Here is an 8,214-nt window from a genome sequence, read left to right as displayed (position 1 = left end):
AACAAACATAAATTAGAAATAGGTAAACAATTAAAACATAAATGAGGAAACGAGGAAGCTGTGCAGGAAGCCGGCAGAATTAAATTACGTCTAAATGAGCGTAAGGGAGCAGGGACCCTCTCCTGAGTGTGATCTGCAGTGGGCCAAGGAAATACTCAAAACCATGACACATTGGTCACCAAGAAAACCATTAGTAATAAATGTAATGGTGGATTCAGATTTAAATAATTGTAAAAACTCTTCTGTTAAATGTCCTTATTTTTTTGGTAAATAAAAGTTATGTGGAAAAGACAGTAGGCTTTTTACTAAATGGAAAACCTTACATTTTAATATTCAGAACAATTTATATTGTTTAACACTTATTTTACTTTTGTTTTGCTCAGTTTTCTACGTTTACTTATTGCTCTTATCAAAACTCTTCCAGTTCACTTCAGGTGACGACAAAACATGATGCAGCCCCCCATGACTGATCATAGCCTGCAGAGCCCTGCAGAGCTGTATTTATAACCTGAATCATGAAAGTGAAAGTGAATTCCTGTTTCCCTGAAACTGTTACACTAAAGAGAAAATGACAGCTAAAGCCTCTATGGCAGAAAGCAAAAGTAACATTTCAAAGAATAAATCAAGTTTTCTGCTTCTGGTTTATTATGAGCTGCTTGGAAATTAAAATTCAAATTCCGCTGACCCTCCCAAGGAATATTTTTTATATTGTTTAACTGAGGGTAAAAACATTAAGATAAACAGTTTGAGATTGATAAAGTAAAAGACATATCTAATTTTTATTTTTCATGTTGGCCTTAGTTCTCAAAAAAGTCCCAGATGTCTTCAAGATATACAACGACTCTCAAATGTCTTTATGCTTCAGAATATATTTAACAAAATTGTATTTAATTGAACTGCGACAGACTGGCGACCTTTTCAGGGTGACCCGCCTCTCGCCCAGAACGTAGCTGGAGATTGGCACCAGCAACCCTCCCGACCCCATTAGGGACAAGGGTGAACAGAAAATAGATGGATGTATTTAATTGAAGAGATTTATTGACCTGATTGCAGCTTGCATGGAAACAGTTAAAATGACCACATTCTTTACAGTTTGCCCCCTGGTGGACAGACTCATATTTGCCTTTACATTTAGTTGAGTGAAATATTCAAAATCCAAGATCTTAGAGGAAGAACAGTTAGTTGTCCTTCAAGTTTATGTTCTTAGTTTCTGTTTGTCATGTGAAAGATCACCTTGGAAGCTCTTTTTTTATGGTTATACGATAAGAATAACCTTGAAGTTGTGACAGATTTTTGTATCTCTTACTTCCTTTTTACTCATCAATGAAATCCCATTCAACATCAAGCTCTTGAAGAACAGCACACTGATCTTTCTCCATGTGATGGAGACCAGAGGCTCCATCCCTAATGATTATTGATATATATTTACAGAGCAAATGCTTTTTGTTTCATTTCTTTATTTCAGTTACATTGACGTTTATGTAAACATTCTTTCAGACAGAGGGACTGGCCATCCATCCTGGACAAGGGGAATGTGGGGAAAATGTCAGTTTGTTTTAATTTGAGGTTGATTGAGTCTTACCTTTTGGGTGTGTCTCCTCAGCAGAGTGGAGCAGCAAAGGGAGACAAATGCTCCAGGTGCTGTTAAAAAGCTCCTGGAGCATACCATTTTCAACTAAGAGGGGTAATGCTCTGAAAAGTTATATTAAGTTTAATTTAATCTTTGATTGCCCTCAAGACTAGTTTATTTCTAATAATTTGCATGCATGTAAATATTTATTTGTACCATTTATTGTTTTGTGTTAGGTTTGTGTAAATAATTTCTTGTTTGTCACACCTTTACCTGGTGTGAGTGGAATTGCTCAAAGTATAGAAGCCAGTTTCTTTGTTTTACTGCGAAAAATGGGTGTTGGTGTAACGATGACCTGCAGCACCAAATAAATCTACCTCAACCACATTTTGTTGCCTTGCCTCACCTCTCTGTATGCAGAGCCTCCGTCAGCCAAAGTGACACTCCAAGTTTACAATCTCGATGGGTTTTATATCTGAGGATAATTCTATGGAGGAATTTAAAGGTGCCTAAATTTATGGAATATATATATATATATATATATATATATATATAAAAAAAAAAAAAAATTCCCTTCTCACCCACCGCGGGTGGTGATTCTTCTTCCTCTTAGCTCGGGTCCTCTACCAGAGGCCTGGGAGCTTGAGGGTTCTGCGCAGTATCTTGGCTGTGCCTAGGACTGCACATTTCTGGACTGAGATGTCTGATGTTGTTCCTGGGATCTGTTGTAGCCACTGTTCCAGTTTGGGGGTGACTGCCCCGAGGGTCCCGATGACCACAGGCACCACTGTGGTCTTCACCTTCCAGGCCCTCTCCAGTTCCTCCCTTAGGCCCTGGTATTTCTCTAGTTTTTCATGCTCCTTTTTCCTGATGTTGCAGTCACTTGGTATTGCCACATCCACCACAACGGCTTTCCTCTGTTGTTTATCCACCACGACTATGTCTGGTTGGTTCGCCCTCACCATTTTGTCTGTCTGGATCTGGAAGTCCCACAGGATCTTAGCTCGGTCATTCTCCACTACCTTCGGGGGTGTTTCCCACTTTGATCTTGGGGGTTCCAGTCCATATTCTGCACAGATGTTTCTGTACACTATGCCTGCCACTTGGTTGTGTCGTTCCATGTATTCTTTCCCTGCCAGTATGTTGCACCCTGCTGTTATGTGTTGGACTGTCTCAGGGGCCTCCTTGCACAACCTACACCTTGGGTCTTGTCTGGTGTGGTAGATCTGGGCCTCAATTGCTCTGGTGTTTAGGGCCTGTTCCTGGGCGGCCATGATGAGGGCCTCTGTGCTGTCCTTCAGTCCAGCTTTTTCCAGCCATTGGTAGGACTTTCTGATGTCAGCCACTTCGGTTATTTGCCGGTGGTACATCCCACCGGCAAATCTATTGAGCTGGCAGGATAGCTCAATAGATAAGTCAGCGGGTTTTCACCCGGTCGACCCGGGTTCGAATCCAGGTCGAAACCGGAAAAAAGGGCGCTATCCTGTCTGGGTCCTTAGGCAAGATCCTTCGAGCTACAGCCTACCTCATAACATGAGAGACACAAAGAAGCAAGGAAACATGCCGGCTCAGACGTCGCCCGGCCAAACAAGGTCTGCGTCAGGTGCTGGGGAACCAGAGCACCTTGATGATAAATGGGCTACTGGAACAACGAGGCGGACAACGAAGCGGAAATGGGCAAGAGATGAAAACTTGGATCTGTTGGAATGCTACTACTCAAGTAGCCCCGATCGGAGGGGCTATATGCAAAGACTGAGGGAGGAATGGTTACTTCGACATCCCCAGTCCACACTAAGTGCTAAACAGCTAGTAGCTCAGTGTTCCAACATCCGCAAACGGCAGCTACTATCACAGCTTGAGATTGACGGCAGTACAACACAAACGCCACGGCTAAAAGGAGGAACCTGGATGTCAGAGAGGGCGGGGCTTAACTACAAGCCCCGCCCAGAGAGATATGCAGCCACAATGATGGAAACAGAGCTGAACGAGGCTGCAACGGACCTGAGAAATAGAATCATGGCAGGAATGACAGACAGACCTCCTCGGCGCCAATTACAACGGCTGAGTGAAATACCATCAGAAAGTCTCATTGAGAATGTGAATGCAGCAGTGAGAACAATCCCTACCAATACCATAACAGAAACCAACGAGCTGATTTACAACGCAGCATCAGTGATCCTTGAGTTGCTTGGCTATAAGAATAACAATGACAATAACAAATACCCACCATGGAAAAGACGGTTAGAGAGTAAAATCAAGGCAACAAGGAGGGAAGTGAGCCAACTATCAGAGCTCCATAAGGGAACAACAAAAAGACCAATACCCAAGAAGTACAGCCAGATGCACATACCTGAAGCACTCGAAACTGCCAAACAGAGACTCCAGGCCTTGGCCAGCCGCCTAAAGAGATACACAAGGGAGAAGGAATCCAGAAGGATTAACAGGCTCTTCTCCACCCAACCAGCTAAAGTGTACTCTCAGTGGCAGGGGAATAACAAGGCTGGAGACCCACCAAAGCTGGAGACAGAACAATACTGGAAAAGCATATGGGAAAGGGAGGCGTCCCACAACAGCAATGCAAAGTGGCTGATCTCTCTACGAGATGACCACAGCAAACTCCCTGAGCAAAATCCGGTAACCATCACTGTGGCAGATGTCCAAGAAAGAGTCTCAGGTATGAAGAACTGGACAGCACCAGGGCCAGACAAGATCCATGCCTACTGGCTAAAGAAACTGACTGCCCTACATGAGCGACTGGCAGACCAAATGAACCAGCTGCTACAGAACGGGAACCACCCTGAATGGTTAACTGAAGGGCGCACAATCCTGATCCAGAAGGATCCAACAAAGGGCCCGGTCCCATCTAACTACCGACCACAACCTGGAAGCTCATGTCAGGCATCATAGCGGCTAAGATAAGCAAACACATGGATCAATACATGAGCACGACACAGAAGGGCATCGGGGTGAATAGCAGAGGAGCCAAACACCAACTCCTTGTAGACCACACAGTTGCCAGAGACTGCAAAACCCGACACACCAACCTGTGCACGGCTTGGATTGATTACAAGAAAGCCTATGACTCAATGCCACACACTTGGATCATCGAATGCTTAGAGATGTACAACATCAACAGAACCTTGAGAACCTTCATTGCAAACTCAATGGGGCTGTGGAAGACCACCCTTGAAGCCAACTGCAAGCCACTTGCACAAGTATCCATCAAATGTGGCATATACCAAGGAGATGCGCTGTCCCCGCTACTGTTCTGCATAGGCCTGAACCCCCTCAGCCAAATCATCAACAAGACTGGCTACGGATACCGACTCAAGAATGGAGCCAACATCAGCCACCTCCTCTACATGGATGACATCAAGCTGTATGCCAAGAGCGAGCGAGACATAGACTCACTGATCCACACCACCAGGATATACAGCACAGACATTGGGATGTCATTCGGACTAGAGAAGTGTGGTCGGATGGTTACAAAGAGAGGGAAGGTCATCCGCACAGAAGGGATCTCACTCCCAGAAGGAACAATAGCAGACATAGAGGAAGGTTACAAATACCTGGGAATATCACAAGCAAATGGCAACCTTGATGAGATCACAAGAAAAAGAGCCACAACCAAATACCTCCAACGAATATATATATATATATATATATATATATATACATATATATATATATATATATATATATATATATATATATATATATAAAATAAAGAAATACACAGGACTCAAATTCCTTCTGCTCATAGCCAAAAATGGGAAGAGATTTAGTGCACATCCGCGGAACCAAAACATCACATTTACATCGTTAAAGAAATCCAAAATTTCTCGACTTCTGCTTCTGACATCAGTTTTTTTACCAGCTCTACTGGTGTGTATTGGGAAGCTTCGACCAATGGCGTTACTGCCCTCTATTTGCTTAGCAATTCTGGCTCCGTTTTACACTGGATGTATATTGGACTTCCTGGAATAATTTGAGACCTCTTGACCTCAACATCTGCTCCATTTTAGACGTGCCGAATAATAAGGGAGTTGTTCTTATCTGTCCAAACAGCATCCTTTCCAAGCCATATTTGATCCAATTCGACTTTTTACACCAGGAAAAGGAGAGGATCAGATCAGACTGACATAAAAGGGGATACCAAAAGCCTTTAGCAAAAACAACTCTATAAATAGTATTTCCGCTCTAACAATTCCTGAACTTCCTGGACTTCCTGAACTTTAGACTACACAAATTAGTCTAAAAGTTACTGAACTGTGCTTTTAGTTTGTCTTCATTGGATGTAAGGCATTTTAACTGGTAAGCTAGCTCTTTGCTCTTCTGAAGTAGATTTTTCAAACTCAGTCTTCTTCTTGTCAAGCATTTTTCTAGTGTTATTTTTTCTGCTTTACTTCATCCAGTTTTCTTTTCACCCCTCTCACAAGTTCTTGTGAAACTCATTGATTTTGTTCTCAAATTGTCTTCAGTAGATAAACGCCTATTGATTTACATGTGAGTGTGACTGAGTGAATGTTGCTCTGCTGTAAAGAGCTTGGAGAAAAACATCAAATAAGTTCAGATTATTTATTTACTTCAGGTTTAGTTGGCTCTAGTGGCTTTTATCTGAAAGTAGTTCAACATGAACGAGGGGGAAGACATGCAGCAAATGTTGCCAGGCAGGGAATCGAACCTGTGACTACCACCACAAGGACTAAGGCCTCCATACGTGGGTCATGCTTTGCCGCTTTGCCACCACAGAACCCCAGACCATTTCTCTGAATGGATTGATTAGCTGGGAAAACACCAAAGAGAAACTAGAAAATTCCTGAAGAAATTTAACTGGGGCCTGCCAAAGTGTGCCCGTCGGTTTGGATCCAGCGTTGTGATGCTAAGAATTAGCATCAATGCTAAAGAAAGCTGCAATGTAATCAATAGCATGTGGAGAATCACAAGAATGTTAAGTAAGCTGGACATGCAACATTCAGTATGATAAAGTAAGTGTATTAGCTAAAATGAGCAAATATGCTAATATAAGCATAAATACTTTCAGTAGCATGTGGGGTATCATTAGAATGTTTACTGTCATTTACTTACTCCATTAAGTATACTAAACATGGCTAATAAGTCTGAAAAATAGAAAATAGCTTATTTAAGCTAAAAGGTTAATGTAATGAACTGCCTTGCTGCGCAAGGCAGTTCCTAACCTCGGATAAACAGATAATGCAGAATGATATCACTGCACGCCTCCGGTGCACTGTCCAGAGGGGCATTTTGAGGCTTTTATTTTGAAATTTGCAGTAAGCTATTAAATGCCCACACTAATCCAATGTGTAAGAGTGCTTTGGATAAACCAGTCACATAAAGCCAAAAGAGCAATTACATGATGTAAAAATTCCCAAGGCTTTTATTTTGAAATTTTTGTTAAGCTTCATTTGAAAGGGTCAAAGTCATCCCATGTGTAACAGTCATTGGATTAAATCAGTCATATAACGCTCAAAAAAGCAATGACCTGATGTAAAAATTTTCAAGGGCTTTTATTTTGAAATTTTCAGTAAGCTTCATTTCAAAGGGCTAGACTCATCCCATGTGTAACAGTGACAGGGTTAAATTAGTTATATACAGCCCATAGCAGCAAGTTTTTCTAAAGGCCAGCTCAGTCCTCCTCTGTTTTAACTGAACTAGTAGTTCGAACTACAGTGATGCGTATTTGTAGTTCTCAGCAGCTCTCCCTGCTCTGGGTTCCGTTGCCATGGTAAATAATCCTCTCTGCCAGCTGTGAGTGAGACATCCAGGGGGAGACAATTCTCTGTTTGAGCCAGCCAGTTTGACTAAAAAGCATTGCAAAAACTGTTTCCGTGCTCGGGAACCGTAATACATATTCGAAAACCGTTTTGAAGCATATGAGAGGGCTATTTGTCGTCTCACATAGTCCCGCCATTCATATCTCTACCTCACTCACAGTATTAACAGCGAGATAAAAAAGTGTGTGCCAAGGTCTGTAATTTTTCAGAAATACATGGAAGTGAATCAGTGAGATCTGTCTGCTACCCTGGCGCATGACTTTGCTCTGAAGCACCTGGAGAGAAAACTGTAGCGATAGATAATTTTGAAAACATTTGACCGAGCAGGCACGTATCAATGTCATGACCAAGTTTGATACCAATCATGCAATATTTGTGAGCGTGAGGGCGAGTTAAAAAATGATTTGGGGTCAAAATGTCGCTCTGACTCTCACTCTAGCGGAGCGGCCTTCACACTCTGATTTTTCCAAAAATCAAAAACTTTGGGTCGCTTAGAAAGAAGTTGTGGACAAACCATAATACATATTGACGTGCTGTCTTCACTTTAAAAGAGATCACGGACGTATCTACAAAATGAAGTTTGAATGGCGTTTCTACATGAAGTTATGACGACACAGAAAATCCTCAAAAATAGGGTATTTTCAGGATTTACTGGTTGCCTCGTCCCCTTGACGACGAGACTTGCACCTGGTGAGCTCGTTAGTGATTTTGGGGTCGTTTTTTGCTTTTTACGTCGCCATGGTAACTCCAAATCCCACCAAAAGTAATAGCTCCCTTCCCGGGAACGAGCCGCACGTTTTGATACCACTTTTGTGGGTGGGCTCGCAGCGGTACGAGCCGCATTAATGT

The sequence above is a fragment of the Gambusia affinis genome, linkage group LG19 (assembly GCF_019740435.1).
Source record: "Gambusia affinis linkage group LG19, SWU_Gaff_1.0, whole genome shotgun sequence".
NCBI lineage: Eukaryota > Metazoa > Chordata > Actinopteri > Cyprinodontiformes > Poeciliidae > Gambusia > Gambusia affinis.
The sequence above is the reverse complement of the archived record's forward strand: the minus strand, read 5'-3'. Positions refer to the sequence as shown.